The 18,130-nt window shown below is 50.1% G+C and overlaps 1 protein-coding gene across 2 annotated transcripts in view; it reads left to right on the forward strand.

The window, feature by feature from the left end:
• PTH2R (parathyroid hormone 2 receptor) overlaps positions 1–18,130 on the forward strand; it is a 2,104,896-nt gene that overhangs the window by 710,976 nt on the left and 1,375,790 nt on the right. The window lies entirely within an intron of this gene.

Here is an 18,130-nt window from a genome sequence, read left to right on the forward strand (position 1 = left end):
GATTGGCTTGCTTTGGTGGGCGTCACAGGGGGTATAAAAGGGCGTGCACGCCGACCGCCATGTTACTCATGCTGATCTCAGAATAGAGAGAGCTGCTGCTGCTGATGATTTTGTAGGGAGAGCGTTAGGCAGGGAAGAAGACACCAAAAACTGCTTCTGCTGCTAGCGATTTTGCCTGTACAACACACCAGTCACTGTGCAGTGCAAGGGGAGGCTATATAGTGGTGTATCAGTGGTGTTGGTTGTTGGGCTGCCTTCTAAGGCTTCCTGACATTCCTGCATTGCTGTTTACCCACTGCTCCGCAAACTGCTTTTTTAAAAGCAATCCCAATTTTTTTTTTGTCCTGCTGAGAAGAAGAAAAAAAAACTGCTTCTGCTGCTAGCGATTTTGCCTGTACAACACACCAGTCACTGTGCAGTGCAAGGGGAGGCTATATAGTGGTGTATCAGTGGTGTTGGTTGTTGGGCTGCCTTCTAAGGCTTCCTGACATTCCTGCATTGCTGTTTACCCACTGCTCCGCAAACTGCTTTTTTAAAAGCAATCCCAATTTTTTTTTTTGTCCTGCTGAGAAGAAGAAAAAAAAACTGCTTCTGCTGCTAGCGATTTTGCCTGTACAACACACCAGTCACTGTGCAGTGCAAGGGGAGGCTATATAGTGGTGTATCAGTGGTGTTGGTTGTTGGGCTGCCTTCTAAGGCTTCCTGACATTCCTGCATTGCTGTTTACCCACTGTTCCGCAAACTGCTTTTTTAAAAGCAATCACAATTTTTTTTTTTGTCCTGCTGAGGTACTGAGCGTGCATTTTTTCACACCATACAGTGGTGTACGCTCCTCACACAGTACCGTGTAACGGCTGTTATCACAGCCACAGTGAAGCTATCAGTGAGTCACTCTGTGAGAATAAGTCGAGGACATGTTCCGTTCTTACAGACCTGCACTCTAGGGAGATTCCAATTCTGCCCAATTCTACATACACCTTGTAGTTTGTGATACACTAGCCAATTTCTGCCTGTGACATAGCGCTCAGATATTCAGTGGGCCTCACACAATCCATAAGTGTCCAGTGTCCACAAGTGTGTGCAGAAATTAAAAATCTCCCTTATCCTCTAGTCACTTTGGTCACAGCTCTGCCATCGAGCCTGTGACAGAGCGCTCAGATACTCAGTGGGCCTCACACAATCCATAAGTGTCCAGTGTCCACAAGTGTGTGCAGAAATTAAAAATCTCCCTTATCCTCTAGTCACTTTGGTCACAGCTCTGCCATCGAGCCTGTGACAGAGCGCTCAGATACTCAGTGGGCCTCACACAATCCATAAGTGTCCAGTGTCCACAAGTGTGTGCAGAAATTAAAAATCTCCCTTATCCTCTAGTCACTTTGGTCACAGCTCTGCCATCGAGCCTGTGACAGAGCGCTCAGATACTCAGTGGGCCTCACACAATCCATAAGTGTCCAGTGTCCACAAGTGTGTGCAGAAATTAAAAATCTCCCTTATCCTCTAGTCACTTTGGTCACAGCTCTGCCATCGAGCCTGTGACAGAGCGCTCAGATACTCAGTGGGCCTCACACAATCCATAAGTGTCCAGTGTCCACAAGTGTGTGCAGAAATTAAAAATCTCCCTTATCCTCTAGTCACTTTGGTCACAGCTCTGCCATCGAGCCTGTGACAGAGCGCTCAGATACTCAGTGGGCCTCACACAATCCATAAGTGTCCAGTGTCCACAAGTGTGTGCAGAAATTAAAAATCTCCCTTATCCTCTAGTCACTTTGGTCACAGCTCTGCTATCGAGCCTGTGACAGAGCGCTCAGATACTCAGTGGGCCTCACACAATCCATAAGTGTCCAGTGTCCACAAGTGTGTGCAGAAATTCATAATCTCCCCTGTCCTATAGACACCTTGTACCTTGTTTTACATTACTATATAGTTTGTTGGATTTTGTCTACATTTCTACCAAAAATGAGGAAGGCTGGTGGAAGAGGCCGTGGAATTGGGCGGGGGTTGGCAGCTGGTAATGATGGTGTTGGTGGTGGATCTGAAGGTAGTGGCAAGAGCAAAATAGGACCGAATGCAGGAGGTGTTGAGCCTGCGTCATCGTCTGGCTACATAAGGCCTCGAACGCTTAGTTTTCTAGGAGTTGGCAAACCGCTTTTAAAGCCAGAGCATCAGGAAAAAGTTTTGTCTTACATTGCTGACTCAGCCTCCAGCTCTATCGCCTCCTCTTCTTCAGTTGTAAAAAGTAAAAGCACTGAGTTGTCATTGGAGGCTCATGTTCATGAACCACACCTTTCCTTGTGTCCTTCACCCCAACCAAGATTGAAGGATGACGCAGGCCATACTACTGATTACTCCATGGAGCTGTTTTCACATACCATGCCTGGATTATCAAGTGAAATGGTGAATTACCCAGGCCAAGATGAATCTGACATGGAGTGCACTGATGCACAGCCGCTGATGGATGATTCTGCTGGTACATTCACTCAGAGCACTACATTGTCCTCGCAGTGTACAGAGCCAGATTATGACCCTGATGAGACTCAGGTGCACCTTCCCGCACACTATACCACCATACACGGTGACACAGAGGAAGGTGCACATGACATAGAAGAGGAGGTGATGGATGACCCAGTTGTTGACCCAGATTGGCATCCATTGGGGGAAGAGGGTGCTGCTTCCAATAGCTCAGATGAGGAGCATCCACAGCAGACATCGACATCGCAACAGCTGTTATCTGGCAGGCCCGGAGCACTCCAAAGACAGGTTCCAAACATCAAAAGAGTTGCTGGACAGCTTGTCCAGAGGGTCAAAAGATCACAGCGTGCTAGGCCGCAAAATGTCTGCCAAAGTAGGAAGATTGCAGTGTGGCACTTTTTTGAACAAAATCCTCATGATCAGGCCAAGGTTATCTGTAAGAAGTGCGCAAAGACCTTTAGCCGAGGGAAAAATCTGAAAAATTTGAATACCAGTTGCATGCTTAGACATTTAACCAGCATGCACTTGCAAGCGTGGACACAACACCAAACCTCAAGAGCCACATGTGCAACTGATCACAACGAAGGTAGTCAGCAACGCTACATTGTTTCCCCCACTGTAAGCCCACCGGTTAGCACAGCAGCAAATGTTGAGGTGTCTTTGCAATGCCACAGCAGTCAGGGAATCCCACTGTTATATCAACGAAAGACTGATTCTAGGCCATCAGAAAGAACACCAACTCCATCACCATCATCAACCCTCTCTCAGTCCGCCCTGTCCACCGCTACTTCCACCATATGCAGCTCTCAAGTCCAGCTCACCCTCCCAGACACGATGAGTAGGTCAAGAAAGTACTCAGCCTCTCATCCGCGTACACTGGGTTTGAACGCCCACATTGCCAAACTAATCTCGTTTGAGATGATGCCCTTTCGGTTGGTGGAAAGCACAGCTTTCCGCGAACTCATGGCCTATGCAGTACCACGCTATGACCTACCCAGTCACCACTTCTTCTCTCGCAAAGCCATCCCAGCCCTCCACCATCATGTGAAAGACCGCATTGTCCATGCACTCAAGCAGTCAGTGAGCGGAAAGGTGCACCTCACAACTGATGCATGGTCCAGTCGGCATGGCCAGGGCCGTTACGTGTCCATCACTGCGCACTGGGTTAATGTGGTGGATGCAGGGTCCACAGGGGACAGCGGTGGTGGGACAGTGCTGCCTAGCCCACGGTATAGGAAACAGTTGGCTGTAGGCGTTCGACCCTCCTCCTCCTCCTCCTCCAGAAGCGAAAGCTCGTCCACAGAGCGCAGTCGTACGAGCACTCCATCTGCAGCTGCCACTGTTGCACACGATGTGTCCCCCTATCGAGCAGCTAGTGGAAAGCGTCAGCAGGCTGTGTTGCAGATGATGTGTTTGGGCGACAGACACACCGCCGAGGTGCTGGCCGAGTACTTGAAGCGACAAACTGAGTCATGGCTGGGCAGTGTACATCTTGAGGCAGGCAAGGTAGTTAGTGACAACGGCCGTAATTTTGTGGCAGCCATAGCCCTTTCAAAACTCAGCCACATACCTTGCTTGGCTCACACCTTGAACCTGGTGGTGCAGTGCTTCCTCAAAAATTATCCGGAGTTAACAGCCCTGCTCCAGAAGGTGCGAAGACTGTGCGCGCACATCCGCCGGTCGCCTGTACACTCCGTTCGTATGCAGAAGCTGCAGCGATTGCTCCACCTTCCCAACCACCGCCTCATTATCGACATTGCAACAAGGTGGAACTCCACCCTGCACATTGTGGAGCGGCTGTGCGAGCAGAGGCAGGCCATAATGCATTTGTGGGAGGATACACGGCCAGGCACTTTGAGAGCAGACATGGAATTGACAGGTGTGCAGTGGTCGAAGCTGAAAGACCTCTGTAAAGTCCTTCAGTGTTTTGAGGAATGCACACGGCTGGTAAGCGCAGACGACGCCATCCTAAGCATGAGCATCCCACTTATGCGTCTGCTCATGCAAACTTTGACGCACCTTAAGGAGCAGGCTTCTGCAGCCAATGTTGATGAGGAGGAGGGATTCCTTGATGACATTCAGCCATTGTCTGCTCAGGGACCTCTCCTGGACGAGGTGGAGGAAGAAGAGGAGGAGGAGGATGATTGGGATGATTACTTAGGGGAGGAGGATGCATCTCGTGGGGCAAGTGAAAATGTTGGCATGGCAAGGTCTGGTTCAGGGTTTGTGCGTGACTGGAGGGATGTGGATTTGCCAGAAAGTGCTCCTCCAACCAGCACTCGCAGTGCATCATTGACACCGGGAACATTGGCCCACATGTCAGATTATGCCTTGCAGATCCTAAAAAGGGACCCCCGCATTGCCAAAATGATGAACGATGACGACTACTGGTTGGCCAGCATCCTGGATCCACGCTATAAAGGCAAATTACAAAACATCATGCCACAGGAGAACCTTGACCTAATATTGGCTAATAAACAAGCAACTCTGGTAAATCGGTTGCTTGAGGCATTCCCAGCACACAGCAGCGGTGATGGTTCTCACACGAGCCGTACGGGCCGGGGGCAGCTTGGCAGAGGTGTTCGTGGTGCACACAGCAGAAGTGGCGTTGGAGACAGGGGTTTCATGACAATGTTGTGGACTGATTTTTCAAGTACCGCTCACACAACTGGTAATACTGCATCGATGGAAAGTGACAGGAGACAGCAGTTGTCAACTATGGTTACAAACTACTTTTCCTCCCATATCGATGTTCTCCCACACAGGTCATTCCCCTTTGACTATTGGGCCGCTAAACTGGACACCTGGCCTGAATTGGCACAATATGCCTTACAGGAGCTCGCTTGCCCAGCTGCAAGTGTGCTATCGGAAAGAGTCTTCAGTGCAGCTGGATCAATCCTGACAGAAAAAAGGACCCGTCTGTCAACCCAAAATGTGGATGATCTAACCTTCATTAAAATGAACCATGCATGGGTTTCCAAGGATTTTGTCCCACCTTCCCCTGATGACACATAGGGTGACAGAAAAATGGCTTGCTTTGGTCCACCTCTTCCTGGGACTTGACCTATTTCACCTTTTGCATCAGCTGAATGTCCAACATCAACATATGCCACTTTCTAAAACTCCCTAACTGTGCTGCCTCCCCCCCCATGGCTGGGGTCACCACCTAGCGCACGACACCGTGCGAGTGCCGTTGCCCTGGACAGGTGGGTAGGCCGACTCTTGGGCGCGGGCACTGGCACAGGGTCCCTCATAGTGCAATCAAGTGTCTCTGACGGTGGTGGTGCACACCCGCCGTCAGACACACCGCCGTACTATGAGGGGCCCATTGCGAGTACCTCATGTGCCAGAGCCTCACGTGTCCCTCTAGTAAGCCGGACTCGGACCGCGGGGCATGACGGAGTCTCGTTCGTTAACGGAATTAAGCTTGCAATGTGTGCATCTGTTCTGTAGCTGGCATGGTTGAGGTTTCCCAGGTGGAGTCGAATTTAACCGTAGGCTCCACTCCTGGTGGTGCCCTTCTGGACATTCCTTTAAGATTCAGCTTTGCAACCATACTGCCCACGTAAAACAAACACTTTGCCTTCATGAACGCTGTTTGGAGGGTCATGACTCGTGGGAATAACGCCGCCCAATCAGTTAACCTGCTAGAGAGATCGTTCGTTGCTCCCAAGCATGACATCACACTCCCTAGGAAGAAGGTAATGCCACTGTGGCGACCGTACTCCTGGGGGCGACACAAGTGCACTGATGCCCAGCCACTGCTCGATGAATCTGCTGGTACATTGACCCAGACCACTACATTCACCTCGCACGCTACACGGCCTGAATCTGACCCTGATGAAACTCAGGTTACCCTTCCCATATACAGTTCCATCTTACACGGTGACAAAGAGGAAGCTGCAGATGAAAGTGCAGGTTCGGCCTACCCGCCATCAGACACACCACCGTACTATCAGAGGCCCTGTGCCAGTGCCGTCGCCAACGAGTGGGCCACCCCTGCTTGCTCAGGATCACAGCACTTGCAAGGTTGAAATACTGTGCAGTGAGATGGAAGATGGGGACGACGAGGAGTCCAGACTAGTACAGGGATTCCCTAGCGAGGAGACTTATTTGATTGTTTTCAATGTTGGGACAGCAATTTTTGGGGAGCACTATACTCTGGAGAATGATAGATGGGGCCCACCATACACGAACATTCAAAAGGTGGACATCAGACACTGGAGCAGCATTTACAGGGCCCATTATACACTAGAGCATTAGAAATGGGGCCCATTATGTTTGGAGCATTATTTGGGCCCATAAGACAGTGGAGCTTCATCCATGGGGACCAACATATACTGTAGCATTATGTGGAGCTCATCATATACTGTTTCAAACATTATATGGGACCAATGATTCTGTATGGAGAAATAGATGGGCCTTGTCATGAGATGTAAAAAGTGAAGTATTTTTCATGTACTATACCGCTATTTCTCTGCCGTATCGGAGCATGATGAGTTGTGGTATGTGTTAAAGGGGCGCTCTTTCGCCCAGGGCACAGGAAAACCTGGAGCCAGCCCTCCCCCCCCACAACTTTAGCCAAATAACCCCCATTTTTCAGTGCGTAACTTGTATTATGAAGTTAATTAAGGTTGACAAGCTTAAGTAAGAAGAATTGATGCTTTTGGCATTCAAATGGGCACTGTAGGTGTGTTTCCTGTTCTCCTCTCACTGCCGACTTTTATTCCCCATTGACTTACATTGGGTTTCGTGTTTCGGGACGACCCCGACTTTTCCCTATAATCGGACGATCTTGCTCGACCCGACTTTTGGAAAAGTCGGGTTTCACGAAACAAAACTCGACCCTAAAAAACCAAAAGTCGCTCAACTCTAATTAAGACTGATCTAGCACAAGCCAATCTTAATGAAGAGCTCGCTGGAGCAAAATGCACCAAATTCATTAGGAGGCACACACCACTTAAAGGGAATCTGTCACCCCTTTTTTGAGATAACATATAATGATATCATTCAATTATATGTTACCTAAGTATTGTAGTCATATTTTTCCCCCTTGTCCCCGCACCTTTGATGCATAAATACCTTTGTTATCACTCTTCAGATTTATAGAAATCATCGCGGTCTGGTCCGATGGGCATGGCTTATTCTCCCCACACCTTGGCTTGCTTGACATAATTTCTTCTGTGAATCTAACAGATGGCGTTGTTTATTCGCACCTGCGCATTCATAAGGCTGCTTGCGCTTGTGCAGTATGCTTTGCCCAAATGAGGGCAAAGCATATAATCGCTACTGTGCATGCGCCGGTGTTATGAATGAGTCACCGTAGGAGGAAAAAACAAAAATACAAGCTAAGTCCAGAAAACCGGAGAGGTTGGTAGCTCGTGGGTTGCAGACCCCTGAACCTATTCACAACAACAAACAGTAGCCGTGGGGTGTTCCTACGGTAAAGAGAGGCTGAGCAAATGATGGGGCCCTCACTAACTAGATAGGACAGGAAAGAAAAGCAACTGTCTGCAATCACGCAAAAACCCTGCCAAAAATAATGTCCAACACGTCTGATAGAAAAGGCCCTGAAGTCACTAGACTTCAAAATCACTATATCCGCACTCAGGTATATTCTGAAAACAGCAAAAAGATCAACTGATTCGAGACAAAAATGGAGTTCAGCCAGTCCCAACCAGGGCTGGTTGAACACAAACACTAAGTAAACCAGACAAAATCTCATGGAACAAAAGCAGAGCAAAAGCTTAGCTTTAGTAGACAGGACTAAACTGGAGGCCAGGGCTCAGAGCAGAGCAGGGTGTCGGCGGCCTTATATCCACTCAGAGATTCCGGATGTCCAATCACACTCCACCTGTTCAGATGGCAGGTTTTTCCCATCCGGATCAATTTCACTACCTCCTTTCACCAGCAGAGGGAGTTCATCGGACATCAAAGGTGAAGGAGAAAATGAGCTCATAACAGTACCTCCCCCTTGAGGAGGGGTCACCGAACCCTCATTCACGCCACCAGGGCGATCAGGATGGGCCCGATGAAAAGTACGAACCAATCTTTCGGCATGAATATTGGATGCAGAGACCCAAGAATTATCCTCCTGGCCATAACCCATCCACTTAACCAAATACTGGAGTCTCCGTCTAGCCAGACGAGAATCCAGTATCTTCTCATCCTCATATTCCACATTACCTTCAACCAATACAGGGTCAGGAGGTGCCACCACAGGAACTACTGGCTCAACAAACCTCTTTAACAGAGACTTATGAAACACGTTATGGATCTTGAATGTAACAGGAAGAGCCAATCGAAAAGAGACTGGATTAAGAATCTCCAAAATCTTGTAAGGTCCAATAAATCTAGGTTTAATCTTTGGAGAAGCCACCTTCATAGAGATATTCTTTGATGACAACCAAACCATATCACCCACCTTAAACCCGGGACCAATGGTCCTATGTCTGTTGGAAAACCGCTGGGCCTTTTCCTGGGAGAGAGACAACTTATCCACCACTTGGTCCCAGATCTGGTGCATTCTCTCCACCACAGTGTCAACACCTGGGCAGGCAGAAGGCTCCACCTGCCCTGAAGAGAATCGAGGATGAAACCTGTCACGCCGTGCTCACCTGGGGGCGGGACCTCGGTCCCGACGTCATCTCTTCCGGAGCTGCGGTCACTCGGGGAGTCCCGTCGGGTGCGCACGCGCAGCTCTAGTCCCTGGGTCTCCTCCTACATGTCACGTTTGCGCTTGCGCGCTCCTGTCAGTGCTGTATAGGGCTCGGTCCTCTCTATGGTAATGGAGGACCTGACCCGGAACCTGTAGTGGTCATGTGCTTTCTGGCTAGGTCCTGACCCGGAACCAGTAGTAGTCATGTGCTATATCAGACGACCTCCTCCTAGGGGAGGTGCCTGATTATTGTTGTGCTTCCTGGCTTGGTCTGCCGTGTCCCTGCCTGGCTGTGCCCTGTATTCAGGTCCCCTGCCTTGCACTCTGTTGTGCCTCTTGGCACACGCTCTGAATCTGCACTCTGCTTTGTACTTGGTTGTGCCTCCTGGCACACGCTCTGACCCTGTGTTCTGTCTCGTACTCCTTTGTGCCTCGTGGCACACGCTCTGACCCTGTGTTCTGTCTCGTACTCGGTTGTGCCTCCTGGCACACGCTCTGACCCTGTGTTCTGTCTCATACTCGGTTGTGCCTCCTGGCACATGCTCTGACACTGTACTCTGTCTCATACTCGGTTGTGCCTCCTGGCACACGCTCTTACCCTGTACTCTGTCTCATCCTCTGTTGTGCCTCCTGGCACACACTCTGATTCCATGCTCTGTCTTATACTCAGTTGTGCCTCCAGGCACACACTCGGACCCTGTGCTTTGTCTCATACTCAGTTGTGCCTCCTGGCACATGCTCTGATCCTGTACTCAGTCTCTTACTCTGTTGTGCCTCCTGGCACACATACCAATCCTGCGCTCTGTCTTATGCTCAGTTGTGCCCTCTGGCACACACCCTGCTCCTGTACTCTGTTACACCTCCTGGCACACCTGCTGCCTGACTCAGTGCTCTGACGTGCTCCTTGCACGCATCCTGCTTCACTCACACCCGGATGAACAAAGTCTCTGTATACCACGTGTTTCCGTGTCCACACTTTACACGTTCCTGCAGACACACTCACCCACTCGTGTCTCCTGTGAGCCGGCCACCTGGTGCCAGCAGTCGTGGTGCCTCACCCCCTGGGGCTTGCCCCTGACACTCCCTGTATTGGGGGTGGTCTTCACTAGGTCAGCTCGCCCTGGGAGGGTTGGTGTCACGACCCAGAGGGTCCACTCCAGGAGTCGTCACAGTATAAACAGGCCATGGACCCCACTGGTGCCACCACCTCCATCCAAAAGGAACTGGTGTTCCTACGGGAGAGTCAGACCAGGATTATGGTCTTTTTGAAATCCATGGAGTCTCGTTTGTCGGCCATACAATCCGTTTCTGCCCAGTCCTCGGCCCCGCACCCGATGCCGCGCCTCGGCAAGCCACCCCGATATATCGGGGACCCTAAGTTTTGTCGAGGATTTCTGAACCAATGCCAGTTACATTTTGAGCTTTTGCCGCAGCACTATCCCACTGAACGCGCCCAAATTGCCTTTATTGTTTCACACTTAGAGGGGGAGGCGTTAGCATGGGTGAACCCCCTCTGGGAGCGCAATGACCCACTCGTCTCTCAGCTTTCCACCTTTTTGGACACCTTCCGCAAGGTGTTCGACGAGCCGGGTCGGCTGGCCTCTATCACCGAGTCCCTCTTTAACCTCCATCAGGGTACGCTACCGGTAGGACAGTATGCCATCCGTTTTCGTACCTTGGCCTCCGAACTCGGTTGGAACAACGAGGCTCTCATAGGGATCTTTTGGCGTGGCCTGTCCAGTCGGATCAAAGACGTACTGGCAGGTGGGGATACTCCCACCTCTTTAGAGGATCTGATCTCACTGGCGACACACATTGACCTGCGGTTTCAGGAACGTGACCGTGAATTAGCCAGAGAGAGAAGCTCCTCTCACCTCCTCCGTTCCTGCTCCAAGAAGCCGGGAAACTTCTCCGCCTAGGGTTGATAGGAAAGGCCTCCCTAGGTGTACGTGATTCCTCTCCTCCCCAGCTCGTGTCCATATTATTGAATCTCGGTGCCAAGCGTTATTCTGAGGAGGCTTTCCTGGATTCTGGCGCGGAGGGGAATTTTATCACACTCAAGGCGGTTAAAAAATACCGGATTCCTGTCAGATCCCTGGAAACTCCTCGGTTGATTGTTTCAGTCAATGGTACGTCCGTGCAGGAGACCGTTACCCAGGCCACCGAAGAGATCGAGCTGCAGATCGGAGCCCTGCACCTGGAGAAGATCTCCTTCCTCATCTTGTCTACCATGTCTCACACACTTCTTCTAGGCCTCCCTTGGCTACGGACTCATGAGCCAACCCTGGACTGGCGGTCGGGCGAGATACTCCGGTGGGGACCGTTATGTCAGGAGAAGTGCCTGTTGCCCGTCCGTCCGATGAACTCTGCCGGTCCATCCCTGGCACCTACAGGTCTGCCGTCGGCTTACTGGTCCTTTGCAGATGTCTTCGACAAGAAGGAGGCCGAGACTCTGCCCCCCCATCGGTCATATGACTGTCTGATTGACCTCATTCCTGGTTCTACGCCACCCAGGGGTAGGATATACCCGCTATCCCCTGCTGAGACCCAAGCTATGTCTGACTATATCCAGGAGAACCTTGCTAGAGGTTTTATCCGTAAGTCCTCCTCGCCCGCGGGAGCGGGATTTTTCTTTGTAAAAAAGAAGGACGGCTCCCTCCGTCCTTGCATAGACTACCGAGGCCTGAACGATATCACGGTCAAGAACAAGTACCCATTGCCATTGATCCCGGAGCTCTTTGACCGACTTAGAGGAGCTCAAATTTTCACCAAACTGGATCTTCGTGGGGCCTACAACTTGATCCGCATTCGTTCCGGGGATGAGTGGAAGACCGCCTTTAACACCAGAGACGGTCATTACGAGTACTTGGTCATGCCCTTCGGCCTCTGCAATGCCCCAGCGGTGTTCCAGGAGTTCGTGAATGACGTCTTCCGGGATATGCTGTACTCCTGCGTGGTAGTCTATCTGGATGACATCCTCGTTTTTTCTCCAGACCTCTCCGCCCACAGAAAGAACGTGCGTCAAGTCCTCCAGCGCCTGAGGGAGAACCGCCTTTATGCCAAGCTCGAGAAATGTGCCTTCGAGCAAACGTCCCTGCCATTCTTGGGGTACATTATCTCAGAATCAGGTCTACGCATGGATCCGGCAAAAGTGTCCGCCGTCCTCGATTGGCCACAGCCCCATGGGGTGAAGGCAATCCGACGCTTCCTTGGTTTTGCGAACTACTACCGACAGTTCGTTCCTCATTTCTCCTCGTTGGTTCGCCCCATCTCGTCCCTTATCTGCAAGGGAGCTAACCCAAAGGCTTGGCCCTCTGAGGCTGAAGAGGCCTTCCAGTCATTGAAACAAGCCTTCGCCGCTGCTCCGGCGCTTCACCGACCTGAGGTTAGTAGACCTTTCACTCTCGAGGTGGACGCATCCTCTACTGGGGCTGGCACAGTCCTTCTGCAGAAATCCTCTTCTGGACGTTTTGTCACCTGTGGCTTCATTTCTAAAGTATTTTCCTCCACTGAGCAGAACTACTCCATTGGCGACAAAGAGCTATTGGCCATTAAGTTGGCCTTGGAGGAGTGGAGGTACTTACTGGAAGGTGCCATACATCCATTCAAGATCTTCACGGACTATAAGAACCTGGCGTACATCCAGTCCGCAAAGAGGCTCAATCCTCGGCAAGCCAGGTGGTCCCTATTCTTCGCCCGCTTTGACTTTGAGCTACATTTTCGGCCCGGCGATAAGAACGTTAGAGCGGATGCGTTGTCAAGATCATTCCTGTCGTCTGATGCAGAGGAAGAAACCTCTCATATCATTGATATATCCAAAGTAATTACTGTGGCTCCTGTCAAGTTAACCACGTTACCTCCGGGAAGAACCTTTGTGGCTGAGAATAACCGAAAACGAGTGCTAAATTGGGGACATTCGTTCAAGATTGCCGGCCACGTTGGTGTCAAAAAGACTTTGGACTTAATCTCTCGCCATTATTGGTGGCCTTCACTCTCCCAGGATGTTAAAGACTTTGTAGCATCTTGCCCGTCCTGTGCCCAGAACAAGATACCCAGACAACCACCCTCCGGTCTTCTGTTCCCGCTTCCCATTCCGTCGGCTCCATGCCAGCACATAGCCATGGATTTCATTACTGATCTGCCTTGTTCTTCCGGTTGTACTGTGGTCTTGGTGGTTGTAGACCGATTTTCAAAGATGGCCCACTTCATTCCTCTTCCCAGACTACCCTCTGCTCCTGACTTGGCGAAGATCTTTATTTCCCATATCTTCAGGATTCACGGCTTCCCCCAGCATATTGTGTCAGACAGAGGGGTCCAATTCACCTCCCGGTTCTGGAGAGCTCTATGCGGACTCATGAAAGTGTCATTGGATTTCTCTTCCGCCTATCACCCCCAAACCAATGGGCAGGTGGAACGTACCAACCAGATCCTTACATTTTTCTAATGCTCATCAGAATGACTGGGTCGGTCTACTTCCTTGGGCTGAGTTCTCCTACAATAATCACTCCAGTGAATCGTCTACCAAGTATCCTTTCTTCATCGTCTTTGGACAGCATCCCAATGTGCCTCTACCGGTACTTCCTGTCTCGGGGGTACCTGCTGCCGATTCTCAGTCTGTGGAGTTCTCCAGGGTATGGCAGGAGACCAAAACCGCTCTCGAGAAAGCACGGGACAGAATGAAATTACACGCTGACAAGAGGCGCCTGGACGTTCCTCCATTTCTCCCTGGTGACAAGGTGTGGCTCTCCACCAAATACGTTCGCCTTAAGGTACCATATAACAAACTGGGTCCCCGTTACATTGGTCCTTTTGAGGTCCTCAGGCGGATTAATGATGTTGCTTACAAATTGAAGCTGCCTCCTTCACTCCGTATTCCCAATTCCTTCCATGTGTCTCTCCTAAAACCTGTGGCTCTTAACCGATTTCATCCTTCTCCAGGCCACACACCCCAGCCTGTTGGCTTGGGGGATGAGTTTGAGGTGAATGACATTTTGGCCATGAAGAAGGTAAGAGGGAGAACCATGTTCTTGGTCGATTGGAAGGGTTTTGGCCCCGAGGAGAGGTCATGGGAACCCAGGGAGAATATCCACGCACCCCAGATTTTGTCTAAGTTCCTCTCCAGTTTTAGAAAGAGGGGGCGTAAAGGGGGGGGTACTGTCATGCCGTGCTCACCTGGGGGCGGGACCTCGGTCCCGACGTCATCTCTTCCGGAGCTGCGGTCACTCCGGGGGTCCCGTCGGGTGCGCACGCGCAGCTCTCGTCCCCGGGTCTCCTCCTACATGTCACGTTTGAGCTTGCGCGCTCCTGTCGGTGCTGTATAGGGCTCGGTCCTCTCTATGGTAATGGAGGACCTGACCCGGAACCTGTAGTGGTCATGTGCTTTCTGGCTAGGTCCTGACCCGGAACCAGTAGTAGTCATGTGCTATATCAGACGACCTCCCCCTAGGGGAGGTGCCTGATTATTGTTGTGCGTCCTGGCTTGGTCTGCTGTGTCCCTGCCTGGCTGTGCGCTGTATTCAGGTCCCCTGCCTTGCACTCTGTTGTGCCTCTTGGCACACGCTCTGAATCTGCACTCTGCTTTGTACTTGGTTGTGCCTCCTGGCACACGCTCTGACCCTGTGTTCTGTCTCGTACTCGGTTGTGCCTCCTGGCACAAGCTCTGACCCTGTGTTCTGTCTCGTACTCGGATGTGCCTCCTGGCACATGCTCTGACACTGTACTCTGTCTCATACTCGGTTGTGCCTCCAGGCACATGCTCTGACCCTGTACTCTGTCTCATCCTCTGTTGTGCCTCCTGGCACACACTCTGATTCCGTGCTCTGTCTTATACTCAGTTGTGCCTCCTGGCACACACTCTGATTCCGTGCTCTGTCTTATACTCAGTTGTGCCTCCGGGCACACACTCGGACCCTGTGCTTTGTCTCATACTCAGTTGTGCCTCCTGGCACATGCTCTGATCCTGTACTCAGTCTCTTACTCTGTTGTGCCTCCTGGCACACATACCAATCCTGCGCTCTGTCTTATGCTCATTTGTGCCCTCTGGCACACACCCTGCTCCTGTACTCTGTTACACCTCCTGGCAAACCTGCTGCCTGACTCAGTGCTCTGACGTGCTCCTTGCACGCATCCTGCTTCACTCACACCCGGACGAACAAAGTCTCTGTATACCACGTGTTCCCGTGTCCACACTTTACACGTTCCTGCAGACACACTCACCCACTCGTGTCTCCTGTGAGCCGGCCGCCTGGTGCCAGTAGTCGTGGTGCCTCACCCCCTGGGACTTGCCCCTGACACTCCCTGTATAGGGGGTGGTCTTCACTACTTCAGCTCGCCCTGGGAGGGTTGGTGTCACGACCCAGAGGGTCCACTCCAGGAGTCGTCACAAAACCCAAAGTTACAAAAAAAAGGTGACATCAAAGTGGCAGAACTAGCTCTATTATTTAAAGCAAATTCGGCCAAGGGCAAAAATGAAACCCAATCATCCTGATCAGTAGAAATAAAACATCTCAAAAAAGACTCCAAAGTCTGGTTTGTTCTCTCCGTCTGCCCATTGGTCTGAGGGTGAAACGCAGAGGAGAAGGACAACTGAATTCCCAGCTTGGAACAAAAAGTCCTCCAAAATCTAGAAACAAACTGAACTCCTCTGTCAGACACAATATTCTCAGGAATCCCATGCAAGCGAACCACCTGTTGCAAAAACAAGGGCACCAACTCTGAGGAAGATGGCAACTTAGGGAGTGGTACAGGATGGACCATCTTAGAGAAGCTATCACAAATCACCCAAATAACAGTCATTCTCTGAGAGAGACATATCAGAAATAAAATCCATTGAAATCTCTAGTACCAAAAATACCTGGATGACCAGCCAATGCGGAGCAATGAACTTCAGACATTACTCTCTTCCTCCACTGGTCAGGAACATACAATTTTCCAATGGGACAACACTCAGGTTTGTCCTCCTGAAACTCTTCCAGAGCATGTCTCAAATCGGGCGAGATGGCAGAAAGAACTACCCCCTCACCTAAGATGGTAGCAGGCTTGGTCACAATAGGAGAATCAGCAGAGAAACTCCTAGAGAAGGGCGTCTGCCTTGACATTCTTAGTGCCCAGAAGAAAAGAGACCACAAAATCAAAACTTGTGAAAAACAAGGCCCACCTAGCCTGTCTAGGATTCAAGCGTTTGGCCGACTCAAGGTAAATCAAATTCTTGTGGTCAGTAAGGACCACGACTTGATGTTTAGCTCCCTCCAACCAATGTCTCCACTCCTCAAATGCCCATTTCATGGCTAACAGTTCCCGATTCCCCACAAAATAGTTGCATTCGGATGGGGAGAACTTTCGGGAAAAGAAAGCACATGGATTCATTTTAGATGTTACTGGATCTTTTTGGGACAAAACAGCTCCTGCACCAATCTCAGAAGCGTCCACCTCTACCTGAAACGGGAGTGAGACATCAGGTTGCCGCAAAACCGGAGCAGAAGTGAACCTCCGCTTCAGCTCCTGAAAGGAAGAAACAGCCTCCGGAGACCAATTCAGCACATCAGCACCCTTCTTAGTCAAATCAGTCAATAGTTTGGCAATACCAGATAAATTAGCTATAAATTTACGATAAAAATTAGCAAAACCCAAAAACTTCTGGAGGGCCTTCAAAGAAGTGGGCTGAACCCAATCATAAATGGCCTGTACCTTGGTCGGGTCCATTTCAATAGTTGAAGGAGACCAAATAAATCCCAAAAGTGAAATCCTCTGTACACCAAAAAGGCATTTCGATCCCTTAACATACAGGGAATTCTCCCTCAAAATCCGGAACACAGTCCGAACATGTTCCACAAGAGAGTCCCAATCCCTTGAAAAGATCAAAATATCATCCAGATAGATGATCAAAAATTTATCCACAAAGTCCCGGAAAATATCATTCATGAAGCACTGGAAGATAGAAGGGGCATTAGTGAGCCCAAAAGGCATCACCAGGTACTCAAAATGTCCCTCTGGAGTATTAAATGCCGTCTTCCATTCATCCCCATGCTTAATGCGAATAAGATTATACGCCCCCCTGAGGTCAAGCTTGGTAAACCAGCAAGCACCTTTAACTCTGGAGTATAGATCAGAAATCAGGGGTAGCGGATACTGATATTTAACAGTAATTTTGTTGACGGAACGATAGTCAATACAAGGCCTTAATGAACCATCTTTCTTGGCCACGAAAAAAAACCCAGCACCCAAGGGTGAAGAGGATGGTCTAATATGACCCTTGTCCAATGACTCCTTAATATAAGATCGCATAGCCTCGTGCTCGGGTACAGATAAATTGAAAAGTCGACCCTTGGAAAATTTACACCCAGGTCTCAACTCAATTGCACAGTCATAACTCCTATGAGGAGGCAAAGATGCAGACTTATTCTCACTAAATACATCCATAAAAATCAGCCAAATAGTCAGGAACATCATGCGACTGGGGAGAGGTGGAGAAAACAGGAGCGTCACCAAGAGCAGACCGACAACCCCAACTCACCACAGACACAGATTTCCAATCCAAAACTGGATTATGGATTTGCAACCAGGGAAATCCCAGAACAATGGTATCATGTAAATTATGCAACACCAAAAATCTGCAATTTTCTTGATGGTCTGGGGCGACCCGCATTACTGGGTCCAAAACTGAGGTTTATTCTTCGCCACAGGAGTAGCATCGATACCCCTCAAAGGGATAGGCGTCCGCAGAGGTGTCATAGGAAACCCACAACGTTTAGCAAAATCCAAGTCCATCAGGTTCAGAGCAGCTCCCGAATCCACAAAAGCCTTAGCGGAAAATATGGACAGGGAGCAGATCAGAGTAATTGCCAGAAGAAACTTAGGTTGAACACCGCCCACAGCAAATGTGTGTGCAAAACGTTTCTCTCGTTTAGGGCAGACAGAAATCATATGAGAGGCATCTCCACAGAAAAAACACAGCTTATTACGCCTTCTGAACTCCTGACATTGCGCCCTAGACAAAACTGTATC

The sequence above is a fragment of the Dendrobates tinctorius genome, unplaced genomic scaffold, assembly GCF_039654945.1.
Source record: "Dendrobates tinctorius isolate UK_male_01 unplaced genomic scaffold, ASM3965494v1 ptg000254l, whole genome shotgun sequence".
NCBI classification, from domain to species: Eukaryota; Metazoa; Chordata; class Amphibia; order Anura; family Dendrobatidae; genus Dendrobates; species Dendrobates tinctorius.